This window comes from Dreissena polymorpha, chromosome 6 (genome assembly GCF_020536995.1).
Source record: "Dreissena polymorpha isolate Duluth1 chromosome 6, UMN_Dpol_1.0, whole genome shotgun sequence".
NCBI lineage: Eukaryota > Metazoa > Mollusca > Bivalvia > Myida > Dreissenidae > Dreissena > Dreissena polymorpha.
Window position 1 is genome coordinate 65,440,765 of NC_068360.1, and position 22,618 is coordinate 65,463,382.

Consider the following 22,618-nt stretch of genomic DNA (forward strand, 5'->3'; position numbering starts at 1 on the left):
TTTTTAGCAGCTCTCTGGTTTTTACACGCACACTATATTTACGAATATATCTCAAGTGCACGAATTAAATTTTTGCAGGAGCTTGTTTGATAATATAAAGTATTGACTTTATCAGGAAGATCTGCGTTCAATTCTTATTTGGGTTCCTGTATTGTTATATTTTTGTGAACTCCTGGGTTTTACCAGTTTATTTCTATTTTAAGTTACATGCACAAATGTTTGAATTTTAAGATTATGAATACCTCTGTTATTTTGCGTTTGCTAACATAATATGATATTTGATCTTTTTATCTTCTATGCCTTTGATATCTGATTCACTTTTTTTCAACGTCTTCAGCAAGTGAATTATCACTGTGTCAAAAAAGCAACGCGTCTCAATATATTTACACATGACTACTTAAATTAGTACTAAAGTTTAATGTATCTTTAACTATCCATTTAAAAGAAGCCATTCTTGATTTAGCATATCATAATGATTTTTATTATTAATTAGGGATGTATATTTGAACAGGTAATTTCTTGAATACACACAATTACAATAATGCAAGTAATTGACACTAGCAAAGCACTTTAAAGGGACTGTCCAATGGATTAGTTTACTGAATTTAGAAGGCTATTATTTTGAGATTAATTAATAACATTCGTTAATTTGAACCATATCCAACTCAACCTTTTGCTAAAAACTACAAAACTAAAGAGCAACAGCCAAATTGTTTTACGACGTTTGCGTCTACCTTAGGAAATCCCTTTCTATTTGTATTTCGCGCTTCGTGTCACGTGATTCAGACACAAACAAACAAAATGGCGGAGGCTTCGAAATCTACAATGAGCGAACCAGTAAGAAAATATGGTTTTATTGATTTAATAAAATATAATTTATTAAGATTCCGATCTGATTTTATTTAATTCAACAAGATGAGTTTATCTGCCGTTGAATGGTAGCGAATTGTTGGTCTTTACCTTGCAATTCGATGCTAAATGTCGCTGGTTTACAAATTAGACGATAGTACTTTGTAAACGACTGGAATGCATGAACATGAGAATCAATTTAACGTATTTTGATTTTATGATTTTCTCGTTTTGACTTTTGAATTGTGTGTAGTTTATTTTGCAATGTACGTTTTTCATTAACTTTTGAATTTTGCTAATAGAAGCCAGTGGATTCTTCCACAGTAAATTTGTACCCAGATCCTAAAGCACAAATAAGTCAGTGTATTTGTGTTTATGTTTTTTTATTTAGGCCAACACAGAGGGAGAGATGAGAAGAAGTAAACGTGTGAGACAGCCATCTAAGAGAATGTTGTTGTATTTTCAGGACACAGATTCAGTAAGTTAATTTTAATGCTGTTGTGTGTACACATTTTAATTATATGCCAGTTATTTGATAAATTCTCCCACCTGGTCAACCGGAGGGGTATAGTGAATTATGTATATCTATTTGTGACAAGCCGAACTAAGAAGAAAAAATAATATCACCCTTGTCCGCTCTGTGTTGATAAATGCAGGTTTGACTATAACTCATTATGATTTACAAGTTAGAACTATTATTGTAAAGGCCTGAGAGTTGAACAGCAACCTTGGCTTAGTATTGTAGGACTTATTGCTTTTCTTCACAATATTTAGGTCTGAAATCTGTGGATGTAGGCTGTGGTTGCAAATAACATGTAGTAAATCAAGAAATGCACTACAACTCATGTGATTAGGTCATGACATTGACATCATGTTTTTGTCATTTTAGGGTTACTCTTTTTGCTCTTATTTATTAGATTTTCTGCATTACTTGGTTTTTATCAAATGCATGATGTTTTATTTGTTACACTCAGGATTCAAGTCTACAGAAGGGTAAAGGAAAACGTCCTGCCAGAAAGTTGATACATTAGCAACAACAACTAAGGGGACACTGGAACACCATAGCACGTCTGACAATGTAAGATTGCTTTTATTTGATGATTAAGTGCAGTTAGTGAGTTATATTTTATACTTCTCATTCTAACATTTAACCTCATCTTTTAAGTGATTCACCTGGAACTAAGTGGGTGCTTAGATTAAATTTTTGTTTATTTCAACATAACACTTTTATAAATGATCACAGCAGAATATTTGCACTAATTATACTTCATATCTTTATAAGGTTTTCTTGGAAATACAAACTTGTAACAAACTTTCACTACCTGATAAAGTTGGAAGTCCAAACTTCTACATCTTTTTCTGATGAGGTGTTTTTTATTTATATCTTATTACTTGGCTATTTATATTTGTTGCATTGCAATATGTAACTCCTGGATGTTTATTTATATTTAGGAACCTGTTCTGGCTTTTGTTCCTTCAAGTTCTGATGAGTCTGAAGGAGAACCACTCAGTGAGAGAGAGGAACTTAAATAATTTGAATTACAATTATTTATAAAATCATAATTTTACTGTTTCCTCTCTGTGTTTTAGAGAAACATATATACATAGTACTGAAAATGTTTCTTGTCGAATAATCAATAGAGTGGTATGGCTGTTTTAAATCCTAAAAAGTCAGTTCATGCATAATCATAAGTGTCAGTGCTGTTTAAAATGCATCTTTCATTTTTTTCGCTCCTTCGTTTGTCCGTTTATTCATTTACAGTATTATATGGAAACACATTCTATGCAGTCCATATGATATGAAGTTACTCGTAAGATAAACTTGAAACAACAACATACCTGAAATGCATACCTTACAACTTTGTATATGTTTGGACATGCTAATTGAAATTTAATCATGTATTTTTTTCAAACATGTCATGTTAAATCATTTTTAGGATGATTTAAGAACCAAATGAAAGGGAAGGAAAAGAGGAAGTAAGAAAGTGAAAGGGCGCTGTTATGTCCATGAAGAACAAGAACAAAAATCTAAGGTTTGTTTTTCGTGTTTGTTGAAAATATAGACAGAAGAATTCTAGTTTAAAGCTCATAACAGATTAATAAGCATGCATGTAGATGGGAATAATAACAATACATAATTAAACAATCATTTGATCATTATGTCTCCCCCATTCTTGCCCTCAAGTAAGGGCTACTTTGGAAAGGTAGCACTGTATTAAGTATAATTTCAGTATCACTGAAGTCATTTCCAATAATGTTCTATGCCAAATACCTAGTTATTTGTTCACCATAAATTCTGCTCCTTACACCTAGTTTGTTTGAGACTCTAATAGAAAACTGGCCATTTTGCTCATGAAGAACTTTGTGAGGGAGACTTATTTTTTCAACAAAAAAAACTGCAAGTTATTGTTGTGTTCACTTCCCTAAAATTTTCTGTGGCAATGTAGATTTTTATTTAAACATTGTCAAAAATAAAGCTTTTTTGCACAGACTCACTAGAATTTGCTTTAATATCATTTAGTGCTGTTTTTTAAATTTTGATATCAAGTCAATACTTAATTGAGGGTAAATGTTGAAATAATCATAAGTTTATTTCATGTGGTCATATTTTTACCCTGAGGATTTTATAATTGAATTTCAGTGACAGTAATGCACTAGTTATTAATATCCAATCTCTCAAGATCAGTTTATGTTTAGGGTTAATTGATTACCTATGAGTTTCTGTAACTGAATATCTGAAGTTTTGCAGCGTCATATTGGTTTATAACAAGGACTAAGTAATGGGTCAATAATGTTCCACCATGCAAACCTATTAAATATCCCATCTTAAAAATAAATCCTGCTATAAAGGCTATTTTGTCATGTGGGAAAATCATTTACTGAATCATTATTGGCTTATTAAAATGAATTTCAGCTAATGCCAACAAAGATGCTAAGTTCTAAGACATTGTGTTGTTGTTTCTCATCTTGCTATTTTATTCAATACAATTTATGTTTTTACATGAGTAAATAAAGGAATTCTTTTTTTTGCTTAAAAATTGTTAAGTTTGCATACCATTTCAATTTTTGTACTCCATTGATCCATTGCATTGATACCATCAACACCTTTCCACCCCTTTATATGAGTCGCGTTCTGAGAAAACTGGGCATAATGCATGTGCGTAAAGTGTCGTCCCAGCTAAGCCTGTGCAATCTGTACAGGCTAAGCAGGGACGACACTTTCCGCCTAAATTGGTTTTTTGCTAAGAAGAGACATTTTAATGAAAAATGTCATAAAAGCGGAAGGTGTTGCCCCTGATGAGCCTGTGTCGACTGCACAGGCTACTCTGGGATGACACTACGCACATGCATTATGTCCAGTTTTCTCAGAACAAGGCTCATATAGTCTAGTGTGCTGTCTCACTGACTGCTGATTGGAGTTACATTTGCAAGAAATTTATAGTAAAATCTGCAATAATTTCTTTGTAGGAGCTGACTCTATCGGTGCTGGATAGGATGACCCTCTACAGTCAGCAGCAATATCGACAAGATGTGTTTTCCTTTTATGCAGAGACACTAGAAGATGTCAATAAATTGTTCAGACATGCTGCATACAGACAATTTACCATCTTAATGCATGGGAAACTGACTGCTAGAGACAGAAGAACTGTCCCAGCATGTTGTGTTAAATTAATAAGGGAGAAGTTTCTTAGTCTTTCAGGCCAGTATACAGGCTTCATACCAGGTGAAGGCCCAGTGTTCTAACAATTTTGCATATTTATGCCCCCCTTCAAAGAAGAGGGGGTTTATTGTTTTGCACGTCGGTCCGTCCACCAGATGGTTTCCAGATGATAACTTAGGAACGTTAAGGCCTAGGATCATGAAACTTCATAGATACATTGATCATGACTGGTGATCATGACAGGCAAATGACCCCTATTGATTTTCAGGTCACTAGGTCAATGATCAGTGACTAGAAACAGTAAAACGGTTTCCGGATGATAACTCAAGAATGCTTACGCCTATAAACACATATGTTTTTTGTTGTAGTAAGCATGTGTAGATGTAGATTTTATATAAAAAAAATATGTCTAGATAAACTTAGCTCTTATTTTTATTTTATTGCATAATGTTTTAAATATTAAAATAAAAAAATTCTGAAAAGCATGCAGAATTAAATGACCATCAAAATCTATTGCATTCAGGTTTGTTTGTGTGAATCATGAAGATTTTTTTTGTCACTCTTCCCTTTTAATGTTCACCATAAGGGATACACCACCAAAATAATATCATGTAAACAAATCTACATATGTTGTAAAATTATGTATTTTTGATGTAAATAAGTCCATATGTTTGATTGTAACCACAATCATTCATTATACATTAAGCCTCCTTTTGTACATTTTGTTCTTTTGTTCATATATTATATGTTTGTGTTGAATTTGCTGAATTGTTTGTGTTCTAAAATGCAGAATTTAAAAGTTATGATTATTGTATTTTATACATTATGCAAAGATACCTGTTTTATGATTCATATGTTAAAGCACTTTTGTCATTGGTATAACCATGGATAATCTAAAATTAATCTCATACAACTGTAGGGGCCTAAATAACACTAAAAAACGTAGAGATGTCTTTGATTTTTTAAAAACAAAACAAGCACACATTTATTGTCTCCAAGACTGTCATTTTACTCCTGATATGAAAAATAGAATATATTCAGAATGGGATGGAGACTGTTTTTTTAGTTTTGGGCAATCAAATTCAAGAGGAATTTGCGTTTTGTTTAAAAAAAACTTACCAATCACAGTGAATAAAATTGAAAATGACTCTCTTGGAAACTACTTACTTTTAGATTTGACATATATGACAAACAGTTTTACCTTATGTACATTATACGGGCCCAATAAAGATACGCCCACTTTTTTTACAGACCTCTTTAAAAAAATAACAGATTTTAATACTGATAAATATATAATATGTGGAGACTTTAATTGTGTATTAGATGTAAACTTGGATTATCAAAATTATGCATCCATTAACAATAATAAAAATGCAAGAAATACACTGCAATCTATTATAAGAGATAACAATATAATTGATACTTTCAGATATCTAAATGGCACTATCCAACAATATACATGGAGACGGTTAACACCATTACAACAGGCTAGACTTGATTTTTTCCTTACTTCAAATAATCTGTCATCCAAAATTAGAAAATCTACTATTGATTCATGTTATAAGTCAGATCATTCCATCATTGACCTAGAAATAATTTTTGAGGATGTAGCACATGGAAAAGGGCTATGGAAATTCAACAATTCACTCTTAAAGGACATTGACTATTTAAACTGCGTTAATATTTTGATAGAAAATATTAAACTACAGTACTGTATACCTATCTACAACATAGAAAACATAGAAAATATTCACAATAGCACCATACAGTTTGTCATCAATGACCAATTATTTCTTGAAACATTACTTATGGAAATAAGAGGAAAAACTATTTCTTTTTCATCATATAAAGCTAAACAGAACAAAAACCATGAATCAAATTTAATTAAGAAAATTGATATACTTCAAAAATCATTAACTGAAACTAATTCTGACCAACTCCGTGAGCTACAAAATGAATTAGAAAATGTGAGGGAAAGTAAACTTAAAGGATCTCTTATTCGTTCTAGAGCTAAATGGATGGAAGATGGAGAAAAACCCACAAAATACTTTTGCTCGCTCGAATCTAATCATTATACAAATAAGTCTATACCTTTTATTGAATTAGAAAACGGGGCTAAGTTAACAGAGCAAAATGATATTTTAAAAGAAGCTGTTTCATTTTATAAAACATTATACAATAAAAATGACAACGAAATAAAATACGATATTAATGCTGATCTATGTAATATTAATATACCTAAATTAAATAAAGTGCAATCTGACTCATTAGAAGGACTGCTGAATATTGAAGAAGTATCAATAACACTTAAAAATATGAAACATGATAAAAGTCCAGGTTCTGATGGATTCACTGCGGAATTCTTTAAGGTTTTTTGGAGTAAGTTAGGCCACTTCATAGTGAGAAGTCTAAATTATGCTTTTATTACAAATTCCTTGTCCATAACACAAAAACATGGAATTATTACGTGTGTTCCAAAAGAAAACAAACCGAGATGTTACCTGAAAAACTTACGACCATTGACATTATTAAATGTAGTTTACAAACTAGCATCGGGTTCCATTTCAAATAGATTAAAGACAGTACTTGATATTTTAATTTCCAAAGATCAGACAGGTTTCATTAAAGGTCGATTTATTGGTGAAAACACCAGATTACTTTACGATATATTGAAATATGCTGAAGATAATAATTTACCTGGGTTACTTATGACAATCGACTTTGAAAAAGCGTTCGATACCTTGTCCTTCCAGTTTATAGAAACAACTATTAGATTTTTTAATTTCGGACCAATGTTTCAAAAATGGATATTTATGTTCTTGTATAATACCATGGCCTCCATACAAATAAATGGATTCTTGTCAGATACTTTTTGTATAGAAAGGGGATGTCGTCAAGGAGACCCAATCAGCGCTTACATTTTTATTATTTGTGCAGAAATTCTTGCTATTAAAATAAGGAAAAGCAAAGAAATTAAAGGTATAACTATAAATGACCTACAATATAAAATATCACAATTTGCGGATGATACATCTTTATTTCTGGACGGATCAGAATCATCTCTTAATTCTACATTAGATATGCTTCATGAATTTTCATTATACTCTGGACTTAACATAAACTATGAAAAAACTAATTTAATTTGGATAGGCTCTATGAAATATAGTACTAGATCAATAAAAACTAAATACAAACTGACATGGGGAGCTACTACCTTTAAGGTTCTTGGAATAATGTTTGATATTAATTTAGACAAAATGGTAATGACAAATTTTGAAAACAAAATCGAAAGTATTAAAAGATCAATAAGTCATTGGAATCGCAGAAATATTACTCCTCTAGGAAAGATAACCATTGTTAAATCATTATTTCTACCTTTACTTATTCATCTATTTGTATCACTACCAACTCCAAGCGTAGACACTATGAAAACAATAAATCAATACTTTTATGACTTCATTTGGGCAGGACCGAGCAAAATTAAAAAAACAGTAATTGTTAAAGATTATAATGAAGGTGGATTAAATATGATAGATATATGTTCTTTTGAAAATTACATGAAAATAACATGGCTTAAAAGAATAGTGTCAGGAGAAGGAAATTGTTATGCACTGGCTAAATCGTTAATAGATTTTAAAATATTATTCAATACTGGTAAAATGTATGCCGAAAAAATATGTTTACACTTGAGAAATAAATTTTGGCTTGATGTTTTGAAAAACTATATATTGTATATTGAAAAGCTGCCAATATTAAATTGTGATGATATTTTAGATATGCCTCTTTTTTATAATCATAATTTTAAAATTAGCAATAGCTTTATCTATATTAGATGTCTATATGAAAGAGGCATTCGGTTTGTGAGAGACATAATGATAGAAAGAAACTGCTTCATTTCCAAAGAATCTTTGGATACACAACTTGGAACAAATGTAAACTTCCTATTGTACCAAGGATTAATAAACGTAATAAAGAAATACATTGACAATTTTGAAGACCTGCCAAATTTTGACAAAAACACTAAAGGACCCATATTACCAACTTACATAAAAAAAATATTAACCAGTCCGAAAGAAGAGAAACATATTTATAAAACATTAATTCAAAACAATGACATTCCAGCTTGTAACACTAAATGGAACTCAGAATTTTTAAATATTGATTGGAAAAAAATGCATGGACTTGTTTTCAATCTAACTAAGGAAACATATATCAGATGGCTCCAGTACAGAATAGTCCACAGAATATTGGGAACAAAATCCCTAATGTTCAAAATGAAAATTGTTACAAATAATCTATGTACATTCTGTAATTTGGAAGTTGAAAATATAATTCACTTGTTCTGGAACTGTCCATATACCCAAGAAATTATTAAATTTGTTGTTGATATTGTTCGTAGAAGTAGACCAAGCATACATATTCCCATTACATGTCAGGATCTAGTACTTGGAATTATTAATCCAAAAATGAATGATTTAAATATAGTTTGCCTAGAGCTTAAACGGTATATCTTTCATTGTCAAAGAAAAAACAGAATCCCCTCAAAGTACGGACTTGTAAACAGAATGAAACAAACTTTTGAAATTTACAAAAGCACAATTAAATCAGATGAAGAATTAAAAATATGGTCCCTTGTGAAAATATTTACTGACATCACATATAACGACATAACTAACCATAACACATAATTCAACTAATACATATGAATTTGTTTTGTTGTTCTTGTAAACTCTGCATTATCAGCTTGCGTATATAATGCAATTCAGCACCCATACTAATTTTTTTTTTTTTTTTTTTTTTTTTTTCTAATGTGCAATTTTTTATGTTAAATGATATGTACATACTTATATTCAACACTAATTTAGTTTGTATTGAACAAACTAGTGTATGTTGTTGTTGTTACATACTTGTACTATAACTCAATTATAATTGTATATGAATGTATGTTTGAATTTAATTACCAAATTGCTATACATGAACTACTTTGTTATATGAAATTCATAATGTATGTAATATTCTACGGAGTGAATAAAATTTTGCAGAAAAAAAAAAAAAAAAAAAAAAAAAAAAAAGAATGCTTACGCCTAGGATCTTGAAACTTCATAGGTAAACTGATCATAACTGGCAGATGACCTCTTTAGATTCAGGGCTCGAAATTAACACTCGCACACTCGCAAAATGCGAGTGAAAAATACCGATTGCGAGTTAAGTTTTCAGCCACTAGTAATTTTTTGCGAGTAGAGAAATAGTGAAAAAAAAAACAGTATTATTGCTAAATGCGTTCGACGTCCTGAACGCTAAACCATAGGTCATAGAACGTCCTAATACCCGTATGCGGAAACGCGCACCTTGTATATAGACTGGTATACTTATAGTACAGATACGAGGATGGTATTGGTACAAAGAACGTTAAACAGTCGACTAATTCACACGTGTTCATTGAACTTGAACATACATGGCGTCGAAGCGAAAAATAACATGTAGTTTCTTTTTGCCCACAGATGGAAATAACAATACGATAGATAAAGCAAAGTTAACTGTTGAATAAAAAAAACGATATTAAATTATGTGTCCAGCAAAATTTGCGAGAATGTTTTTGATTTTGCGAGTCGGTATTAAAGCTGCTCGCAATGTTTTGCAAGTAGAAAAAAAAATTAAATTCGAGCCCTGTAGATTTTCAGGTCACTAGGTCAAGGTCACAGTGACTCGAAACAATAAAATGGTTTCCGGATGATATCTCTAGAATGCTTACGCCTAGGATCATGCAACTTCATAGGTACATTGATAATGACTGGCAGATGACCCCTATTGATTTTCAGGTCACTAGGTCAAGCTCACAGTGACTCGAAATAGTAAAATGGTTTCCTGATGATAACTCAAGAATAATTAGGCCTTGGATCATGAAACTTAATGGTTACATTGATCATGACTGACAGATGACCCCTATTAATTTTCAGGTCACTATGTCAAAGGTCAAGGTCACAGTGACAAAAAACGTATTCACACAATGGCTGCAACTACAACTGACAGCCCATATGGGGGGCATGCATGTTTTACAAACAGCCTAGTTGTTATTCTTTTTCATTTATCAGACATAGAACTTTCTTAGTTTTGATTATTTTTTGTTCTGGCTCCTTTTTTGAAACATTTATATTTATGCAAATCATTAGAATTATGCTTAATCATTTGAATTTTTCAGTTCTATGCATATTGTTTTGAAATACCAATTTGTGTGAAATGTGCTAGTTTATTATTAAAACTTGTACAGCAGTTTTTACATTTGTATGCTTACTTTGGTGTCATTTGAATGAAATGCCATAAATACTCTGGATTGTAAGATGAAAGAAATAAAAGACGCAATGACATATTTCTTAAAAATACTATGTAAATAAACTAATTGAATATCAAAATTCATTTCTTGTATACTTATTTTATTTTCTTGTTTGAACTTAATAGTTTGATTTTACACTTTTTAGCTCACCTGAGCACAATGTGCTCATGGTGAGCTTTTGTGATCGCCTTTTGTCCGTCGTGCAGCCTCTACATTTGCCTTGTTAAAACTCTACAGGCCACATTTATTGTCCAATCTTCATGAAATTTGGTCAAAAGATTAGTCTCAATGATAATTTGGATGAGTTTGAAAATGGTAACGTTTGCTTGAAAAGACCTTTCATAAAAAACAGTCAATAGTGTACTACCTGTTTGTATTCTGATTTTTTATTTTGCTCATGTCGGTCCGTCCGTCCACTGAATGGTTTCCGGATGATAACTCAAGAACACTTACGCATAGGATCATGAAACTTCATTGGTACATTGATCATGACTCGCAGATGACCCCTATTGATTTTCAGGTCACTTGGTCAAAGGTCAAGGTGACTAGAACCAGTAAAATGGTTTCCGGATGATAACTCAAGAGCTTACGCCTAGGATCATGAAACTTCATAGGTAAATTGATAATGACTGGTAGACGACCCCTATTGATATTCAGGTCACTAGGTCAAGGTCAGTGACAAAAAACGTATTCACACAATGGCTGCCACTACAACTGACAGCCCATATGGGGGGCATGCAAGTTTTACAAACAGCCCTTGTTTATACTTATTTCGAGTCATTTTGTTTCACACTTGATATTTTGTTAGATTAGGTTTCTTAAATAACATTTCAAACTATGACATATGCTAATGCATGAATAAACATTTCGAAATCAATAAAAAAGCAACAAGTTGCTGTTGAAAATTTAAAAAATAGTATCTTATTATTGTTCAACCATGTTTTGTATCTTGTGTGCTTTCTTTATGTAGTAACCTGTGCAGACCGTCTACATTTTAGCTCAGCCGAGTCTTTCATATCTATTAAATTGATATACAATTGAGGTATTTTATTCAGTGTGATAAGAACTTGTTGGCCCATGCATGGAAGTTTGATTTTTTTTTACAAATTTTGTATTATATTCATCTGAAAAATGGATCGAACTCAATACATGCATATAGAAATGTGACAGGAGTTTGTTCGAGTGTATGATGCTGGCATTTCATTATTTAGGTGATTTGCATTTCAAATGAGTATGGCCATTAAAAAGTATTAAATGTTAATGTGTAAATAGAACACTGAGGCAGTGCTCCAGCTAGGCCTAAATCGAAGGGCGCCACGCCCTGCCCTCCCGAACCTCCGCCCTGCCCCCCCCCCGAACCTCCGCCCTGCCCCCCCCCCCCTTAAAAATTTTTTTTTTTTTTTTACATATGATAATTCATAAATCTCTTATTACATTGTAATTAGTTTAATCCTCATTGTAGACATTATATTTGAATGGTTTAATAATAATGGGAATAATACAATTATTTATAACATATAAATTAACATGCAATAGAAAGCATTCCAGAAACACCCGCGCGCTCGAACGTGCCCTTTTCAAAAAATACTGCGCGTCGAAAGTGCCCTTTTGACAAAAAAGCCACCCTGCCCTTTTCAAATTCTAGCTGGAGCACTGCTGAGGCATATCTGGATACACTATCACATTCATAGTATCGATAATTAAAGAAGAAACTACTCTCAAGGTCAATTATAAGAGGCTTAGAGACATTGACTACAATGGTTTATTAAATACAGGCTATAAAGAAGACAATGAAAAACACGTATCGATAATCAAACAAAAAAAGAAACTTTTTGTAAGAAAAATTGTGTTCTTTATATGTGTAAAAATGTATTGATAAAAATCGCAAAAAATATATTAAAAAAATAATAAATTATGCTAAATTCAATATTAAAACTTCCTGAAAAATGTCATTGCATTGTACAACCAAGAGCATTCATTATTTATAACATTATGTAAGATTGTACATTTTCAAAACACTTCTAAAATTATATTAACACTAAAGATGTGAAACTTAATAGTTATCTAACTTCTGCCTCAATTTCAAATGAATATCAAACACGTCTTGGGCAACAATTCATTTTTTTCGCTTTTCTCAATCTAGAGACATGCTGATCACTAAGTATCGATGTAGGTGGACGGGTGACAGGGGCTATAGTTGACCTAATTCTTTTGGGGTCTTCAGACAGCTGTTCACATTTGCCACTTATTCTTTTCTTGCCTATGGTAAATTCATTTGTAACTTCAGTGATCAAACCGGTTATGTATGTATACTCCTTGGGGTTTTTCATAGGTCTTGTGCTCTAATTACCAGCAGCTTTTGAGTGCACTCTTTCCCCTGAAAGATTGTTTTATAACTGACACGATGTTTGGAAAAATGAAATGACAATTGCTAAATCAAAACCGAGAATTAAGATCTATAGACAATATATATGCCATAATATAAATTTACTGATTCAGTGCATACCATGCTACAGTAGTTATTTTATGCCAGGAGCATTGTTTGCAAAATGTATACTTCTTATTCATATCACATGAATGTGTCAAATTTGAGCTTAAATACATCATGTTTGTAAATTCAGTTGAATTGTTAATAATAAAAACTTTCAAAAAGTAAACATAAATCTGTAAATTAATCTTTACATTTCAAAATTTAATAAAAACAGGAAATGTGTTTCTGACAAACACTATCTCCCCTACTGCGCCACTTTGATTTTTTTTTTATCATTTGACAGCTTCAGATGAACTCTTTAAAGCTTATTACTTCTCTTAAATTTGTTTTTTTTTACCTTTGACCTTGAAGGATGATCTCGACCTTTCACCACTCAAAATGTGCAGCTCCATGAGATACACATGCATGCCAAATATGAAGTTACTATCTTCAATATTGCAAAAGTTATGGCAAAATGTTTAAGTTTGACGCAAACAAACAAACAAACAAACATACAGGGCAAAAACAATAATATAAATACCTCTAATTTCCTTCTTGGTCCAACAAAACAGGACGATTCAAGTGTTTTGAATGATCTATTGCTGCTAACTGACACCTGCATCTATAAACAGCATAGCTGAAAAAAAAATAATTTTAGAAATGAAACTCAGAAAATATAACGCAACTCATGTGAAAATCTGCCTTTAGGACTTTGATGATGTTACACTAGATATGAACTAATTCAACGCCAATGACTTGACATATTCATAATCAGAATTCATTTCTTGATTTACTACTAGTTGTTTAAACATCCTGTGAACAAATACAAAAATCCTGTTCACAAATAATTTAACTATCACATGATGAAACAAGAGCACCGCATAATGGGTGCCATGCTTGGCTTCGAAAGCTTGTCAGATTTTTTTTTTTAGAGGCCACAGTGACATTGACCTAGTGACCCAAAAATGGTTGTGGCGTGTAGAACTCATCAAGGAGCATCTACATATGAAGTTTAAAAGTTGTAGGAGGAAGCACTTTGATTGTAGAGCAAAATGTCAAAGTTTTAGCACGACGCAGGCGGACGACACGACAACGACGAGCTGGCTATGACAATACCTCAGGTTGTCTCCGAAAACAGCCGAGCTAAAAATATTCATATTTTAGTCATTCAGGCAGTTTATTACGAGACTTATCACAAAGGGTACATCATTTTTACATTATTAAAATGTAAATTCTCAAAAAGAAAGAGCATAAATTCCTTTGTTCAATGAGCATGTGTTCATGAAATAAAAAAGAAACACTTTACACATGGAACTTTTTATTTACCTGAAAGCATTTCGCTTTGGAGCATACATCAAAAGATGATTGTTGAAGCTCTCTAGTTCAGAAGTAGTTCTGAAATTTAAAAGCATATTTCATTTCTAAAACAAATCTTTTATACTTAAAGGATTTGTGTGTGTGTTTAAGTCAAATCGTGTTCATTATGTAGCAAAATAATAACGGAAAAGTTGCTTTGACACACAAACTGAAAATGAAGAAGACTTACGCATCGATCAATATTTCCATCATTTTCTCGTCCTTTTCAATCCCAGTAGCTTCTTTAACTCTTCTCCATCGATCACACTGAATACCAATGTCTAGTATCCTTTCCCTTTTATTACACCTGCACCTTGCATCTCTTGTTTTTTTAGTCTTTTCTTAGCGCTAGCACTTGTTTTTGTCTGAACCATCTTGAATTCTGATGGCTTTCAGTTTTCGACCGCATATTCGTATTTGTGAAAAGTGATTTTCCAATAAAAATATTGATTTAAATATGAAGTATATTTTATTGGTTGATCAAAAATATTCAATGAAAATTAATTATTTGCTCAACAAGCTAAATCTCTTTCTTTAGAAATAATGTAATTTCTATGCCAAAAATAAGGGAACGTCTCTTTTCCATTGTCTGAAATGTCTCTTTTCCATTGTCTGCAAAAAGGCAGTGAAACACCAAATTACGCAACATTTTTTTTTATTCAGCAAAACAGTTCAACGCTAAATTGTTTGTGCATGATGTTTAAAAGATTTAAGTTACATTTAAAAGCGAATACGTTTGTTCGCAATATGTACGGTACCGACGGACTAATACATTTAAAACAAATAGTCAATGTTTTTAGTTCTTTCCTTCTAGAAGTCTAGCCACGGCGTGAGAAAATAATATTTCAAATTGCATTCGTTAGCACACCTCATCCTTTACCACTAAAGATTATTATAAAATCGAGTGTGTTGTTGTAGTTTATTTACAGGTCGTCCCCGCGTCTTCACGACTACATTTGGTATCGACCTGGTTATAAAATCGAATTATTGTTCTTGACTATAAATAGTCTATAGTCTTAATTAAAAGTCGAATATGGCCACAGTAAATAACACTGAAAATCGCACCATCGTTCCTTTCTGAAAGTCGACTATGGCCACAGTAAATGACTCTTAAAATGAGACCATCGTTCATCACTGCAAGTCGAATATGGCCACAGTAAATGACTCTTAAAATAACACCATCGTTCATTACTCAAAGTCGACTATGGCCACAGTAAATGACTCTTAAAATGACACCATCGTTCATTACTAAAAGTCGACTATGGCAACAGTAAATGACTCTTAAAATGATACCCATCGTTAATTACTACAAGTCGACTATGGCCACAGTAAATGACTCTTAAAATAACACCCATCGTTCATTACTACAAGTCGACTATGGCCACAGTAAATGACTCTTAAAATGACACCATCGTTCATTACTGAAAGTCGACTATGGCCACAGTAAATGACACTTAAAATGACACCATCGTTCATTAATGAATGTCGACTATGGCCACAGTAAACGACTCTTAAAATGACACCATCGTTCATTACTGAAAGTCGACTATGGCCACAGTAAATGACACTTAATATGACACCATCGATTATTACTGGAAGTCGACTATGGCCACAGTATATGACTCTTAAAATAAGACCATCGTTCATTACTGCAAGTCGACTATGGCCACAGCAAATGACTCTTAAAATGACACCATCGTTCATTACTGCAAGTCGACTATGGCCACAGTAAGTGACTCTTAAAATGACCCCATCGTTCATTACTGCAAGTCGACTATGGCCGCAGTAAATGACTCTTAAAATCGACTATGGCAACAGTAAATGACTCTTAAAATGACACTATCGTTCAATACTAAAAGTCGACTATGGCCATGGTAAATGACTCTTATAATAACACCATCGTTCATTACTGAAAGTCGACTATGGCCACAGTAAATGACTCTTAAAATAAGACCATCGTTCATTACTGCAAGTCGACTACGGCCACAGTAAATGACTCTTAAAATGACACCATCGTTCATTACTTCAATTTGACTATGGCCACAGTAAATGACTCTTAAAATGACACGACCGTTTATTACTGGCAGTCGACTATGGCCACAGTAAATGACTCCTAAAATGTCACCACTGCTCATTACTGCAAGTCGACTATGGCCACAGTAAATGACTCTTAAAATGACACCATCGTTCATTACTGCAAGTCGACTATGGCCACAGTAAATGACTCTTAAAATGACACCATCGTTCATTACTTCAATTTGACTATGGCCACAGTAAATGACTCTTAAAATTACACCACCGTTCATTACTGGCAGTCGACTATGGCCACAGTAAATGACACTTAAAATGCCAATTTCTGCTCATTACTGTAAGTCGACTATGGCCACAGTAAATGACTCTTAAAATGACACCATCGTTCATTACTGTAAGTCGACTATTGCCACAGTAAATGACTCTTAAAATGACACCATCGTTCATTACTGAAAGTCGACTATGGCCACAGTAAATGACACTTAAAATAACACCGTCGTTCATTACTGCAATGCGACTATGGCCACAGTATATGACTCTTAAAATAAGACCATCGTTCATTACTGCAAGTCGACTATGGCCACGGTAAATGACTCTTAAAATGACACCATCGTTCATTACTGCAAGTCGACTATGGCCACAGTAAATGACTCTTAAAATAACACCATCGTTCATTACTCAAAGTCGACTATAGCCACAGTAAATGGCTCTTTAAATGACACCATCGTTCATTACTAAAAGTCGACTATGGCAACAGTAAATGACTCTTAAAATGACACCCATCGTTAATTACTACAAGTCGATTATGGCCACAGTAAATGACTCTTAAAATGACACCATCGTTCATTACTGCAATGCGACTATGGCCACAGTATATGACTCTTAAAATAAGACCATCGTTCATTACTGCAAGTCGACTATGGCCACGGTAAATGACTCTTAAAATGACACCATCGTTCATTACTCAAAGTCGACTATGGCCACAGTAAATGACTCTTAAAATAACACCATCGTTTATTACTAAAGGTCGACTATGGCCACCGAAATGACTCTTAAATTGACACCATCGTTCAATACTAAAAGTCGACTATGGCCACAGTAAATGGCTCTTAAAATGACACCATCGTTCATTACTGCAAGTCGACTATGGCCACAGTAAATGACTCTTAAAATAACACCATCGTTCATTACTGAAATTCGACTATGGCCACAGTAAATGACTCTTAAAATGACACCATCGTTCAATACTAAAAGTCGACTATGGCCACAGTAAATGACTCTTAAAATAACACCATCGTTCATTACTGAAAGTCGACTATGGCCACAATAAATGACCCTTAAAATGACACCATCGTTCATTACTTCAATTCGACTATGGCCACAGTACATGACTCTTAAAATGACACCATCGTTCATTACTGGCAGTCGACTATGGCCACAGTAAATGACTCTTGAAATGTCACCACTGCTCATTACTGCAAGTCGACTATGGCCACAGTATATGACTCTTAAAATGACACCATCGTTTATTACTGCAAGTCGACTATGGCCACAGTAAATGACTCTTAAAATGAAACCACCGTTCATTACTGGAAGTCGACTATGGCCACAGTAAATGACTCTTAAAATGTCACCACTGTTCATTACTGCAAGTCGACTATGGCCACAGTAAATGACTCTTAAAATGACACCATCGTTCATTACTGCAATTCGACTATGGCCACAGTAAATGACTCTTAAAATGAGACCATCGTTCATTACTGCAAGTCGACTATGGCCACAGTAAATGACTCTTAAAATAAGACCATCGTTCAATACTAAAAATCGACTATGGCCACAGTAAATGACTCTTAAATGACACGACCGTTCATTACTGGCAGTCGAGTATGGCCACAGTAAATGACTCTTAAAATGTCACTACTGCTCATTACTGCAAGTCGACTATGGCCACAGTAAATGACTCTTAAAATGACACCATCGTTCATTACTAAAAGTCGACTATGGCAACAGTAAATGACTCTTAAAATGACACCCATCGTTAATTACTACAAGTCGACTATGGCCACAGTAAATGACTCTTAAAATGACACCATCGTTCATTACTGTAATGCGACTATGGCCACAGTATATGACTCTTAAAATAAGACCATCGTTCATTACTGCAAGTCGCCTATGGCCACAGTAAATGACTCTTAAAATAAGACCATTGTTCAATACTAAAAATCGACTATGGCCACAGTAAATGACTCTTAAATGACACGACCGTTCATTACTGGCAGTCGAGTATGGCCACAGTAAATGACTCTTAAAATGTCACTACTGCTCATTACTGCAAGTCGACTATGGCCACAGTAAATGACTTTTAAAATGACACCATCGTTCATTACTGCAAGTCGACTATGGCCACAGTAAATGACTCTTAAAATGACACCATCGTTCATTACTGAAATTTGACTATGGCCACAGTAAAAGACTCTTCAAATGACACCATCGTTCGTTACTAAAGGTTGACTATGGCCACAGTAAATGACTCTTAAAATAACACCATAGTTCATTACTGCAAGTCGACTATGGCCACAATAAATGACTCTTAAAATGACATCATCGTTCATTACTGCAAGTCGACTATGGCCACAGTAAATGACTCTTAAAATGTCACTACTGCTCATTACTGCAAGTCGACTATGGCCACAGTAAATGACTCTTAAAATGACACCATCGTTCATTACTGCAAGTCGACTATGGCCACAGTAAATGACTCTTAAAATGACACCATCGTTCATTACTGGCAGTCGACTATGGCCACAGTAAATGACTCTTGAAATGTCACCACTGCTCATTACTGCAAGTCGACTATGGCCACAGTGTATGTGGCCATAGTCGACTTGCAGTAATGAACAGTGGTGACATTTAAAGAGTCATTTACTGTGGCAATTGTCGACTTGCAGTAATGAACGATGGTGTAGTAATGAACGATGGTGTCATTTTAAGAGTCATTTACTGTGGTCATAGTCGACTTTCAGTAACAAAAGATGGTGTCATTTTAAGAGTCATTTACTGTGGCAATAGTCGAATTGCAGTAATGAACAGTGGTGACATTTTAAGAGTCATTTACTGTGGCCATAGTCGACTTCCAGTAATGAACGGTGGTGTCATTTTAAGAGTCATTTACTGTGGCCATAGTCGAATTGCAGTAATGAACGATGGTGTCATTTTAAGAGTAATTTACTGTGGCCATAGTCGACTTGCAGTTATGAACGATGGTCTCATTTTGAGAGTCATTTACTGTGGCCATAGTCGAATTTCAGTAATGAACGATGGTGTTATTTTAAGAGTCATTTACTGTGGCCATAGTCGACTGTAAGTAATGAACGATGGTGTCATTTTAAGAGTCATTTACTGTGGCCATAGTCGACTTTAAGTAATGAACGATGGTTTTATTTTAAGAGTCATTTACTGTGGCCATAGTCGACTTGCAGTAATGAACGATGGTGTCATTTTAAGAGTCATATACTGTGGCCATAGTCGAATTGCAGTAATGAACAGTGGTGACATTTAAAGAGTCATTTACTGTGGCAATTGTCGACTTGCAGTAATGAACGATGGTGTCATTTTAAGAGTCATTTACTGTGGCCATAGTCGACTTGTAGTAATGAACGATGGTGTCATTTTAAGAGTCATTTACTGTGGTCATAGTCGACTTTCAGTAACGAACGATGGTGTCATTTTAAGAGTCATTTACTGTGGCCATAGTCGAATTGCAGTAATGAACAGTGGTGATATTTTAAGAGTCATTTACTGTGGCCATAGTCGACTTCCAGTAATGAACGGTGGTGTCATTTTAAGAGTCATTTACTGTGGCCATAGTCGAATTGCAGTAATGAACGATGGTGTCATTTTAAGAGTCATTTACTGTGGCAATTGTCGACTTGCAGCTATGAACGATGGTCTCATTTTGAGAGTCATTTACTGTGGCCATAGTCGAATTTCAGTAATGAACGATGGTGTTATTTTAAGAGTCATTTACTGTGGCCATAGTCGACTGTAAGTAATGAACGATGGTGTCATTTTAAGAGTCATTTACTGTGGCCATAGTCGACTTTTAGTAATGAACGATGGTGTCATTTTAAGAGTCTTTTACTGTGGCCATAGTCGACTTGCAGTAATGAACGATGGTGTCATTTAAAAAGCCATTTACTGTGGCCATAGTCGACTTGCAGTAATGTACGATGGTGTAATTTTAAGAGGCATTTACTGTGGCCATAGTCGACTAGCAGTAATGATCGATGGTGTCATTTCAAGTGTCATTTACTGTGGCCATAGTCGACTTTTAGTAATGAACGATGGTGTTATTTTAAGAGTCATTTCCTGTGGCCATAGTCGAATTGCAGTAATGAACGATGGTGTCATTTTAAGAGTCATTTACTGTGGCCATAGTCGACTTTAAGTAATGAACGATGGTGTCATTTTATGAGTCATTTACTGTGGCCATAGTCGACTTTTAGTAATGTACGATGGTGTCATTTTAAGAGTCATTTACTGTGGCGATATTCGACTTGCAGTAATGAACAGTGCTGACATTTTAAGAGTAATTTACTGTGGCCATAGTCGACTTTCAGTGATGAACGATGGTGTCGTTTTAAGAGTCATTTACTGTGGCCATTGTCGACTTTTTGATATGAACGATGGTGTTATTTTAAGAGTAATTTACTGTGGCCATAGTCGACTTGCAGTAATGAACAATGGTGTCATTTTAAGAGTCATTTACTGTGGCCATAGTCAACTTACAGTAATGAACAATGGTGTAATTTTAAGATTCATTTACTGTGGCCATAGTCGACTTGTTGTATTAGACGTAGGTGTCATTTAAAGAGTCATTTACTGTGACCATAGTCGACTTGCAGTAATGAAAAATGGTGTCTTTTTAAGAGTCATTTACTGTGGCCTTAGTCGACTTGCAGTAATGAACGATGGGGACATTTTAAGAGCCATTTGCTGTGGCCATAGTCGACTTTCAGTAATGAACGATGGTGTCATTTTAAGAGTGATTAACTGTGGCCATAGTCTACTTGCAGTAATGAACAATTGTGTCATTTTAAGAGTCATTTGCTGTGGTCATAGTCGACTTTCATTTATGAACAGTGGTGACATTGTAAGAGTCATTTACTGTAGATATATTTGACTTGCAGTAACGAAAAATTGTTTCATTTTCAGAGTCATTCACTGTGGCCATAGTCAACTTGAAGAAATGAGCAATGTTGTCATTTTAATAGTTATTTACTGTGGCCTTAGTCGACCTGCAGTAGCGCTCATCACAATGCACGCGCAATATCAAGTTGCCTGATTATATATTTATTATCGATGTACATTAAACTTATAAACCATACGTGTAGTTTATTTATTTATTAAGTTCACCATACACATCCATATTTGACCATTGCAGATAGAAGACTAGTACCAGTACATATAATTTCATTCGTATTTAAGAATGAAATTTATGTTATTACTATTTACTTTTTATCTTTTAGTCCTCCGACGTCTTTCTAAAACAAAATGTTTTATAACCGGTCTTTCTCTTCCATAACCGGTCTTTCTCGTCTATGGCCATACAACTATTTTCCATAGCCGAAACAGCCAATCGAAACAGGGGACGAAACAGCCAATGGAATCAGGAAAATGGAAAAGAGTGTTTCCCCAAAAATAAATGACGGTACCATGTACCACGTGACTTGTCAGCTGATTTTCAGCTACATTTATTTTAGGTCAAAAACGTCGAGCGGCGTTTTTGAAATATAATATGGAATTCCCAAGCGCTTGGGCTTATGTGATGGTTCGTGTTATACTTCCTTTTGTCTGCTTTGAGTTTTTATATCCTTAAATCAAAGGCGACAATCGTTTTTAATATCTAAAACAATAATTT

General features: G+C 33.8%; 2 long non-coding RNA genes across 2 annotated transcripts; one reads left to right on the top strand and one right to left on the bottom strand.

Annotated features, from left to right (window-relative positions):
• The first annotated feature begins 321 nt into the window (after window positions 1–321).
• Window positions 322–2,372, top strand: LOC127835220 (uncharacterized). Its single transcript, XR_008028418.1, has 4 exons — window positions 322–837; window positions 1,241–1,327; window positions 1,824–1,927; window positions 2,302–2,372. It is a non-coding gene; the product is annotated as an uncharacterized LOC127835220 (long non-coding RNA).
• A 10,213-nt stretch (window positions 2,373–12,585) lies between these two features.
• Window positions 12,586–15,104, bottom strand: LOC127834825 (uncharacterized). The gene is made up of 4 exons (XR_008028224.1): window positions 14,858–15,104; window positions 14,638–14,706; window positions 13,853–13,948; window positions 12,586–13,218 (listed from the first exon to the last, which is right to left on the bottom strand). It is a non-coding gene; the product is annotated as an uncharacterized LOC127834825 (long non-coding RNA).
• Between the last annotated feature and the right edge of the window lie 7,514 nt (window positions 15,105–22,618).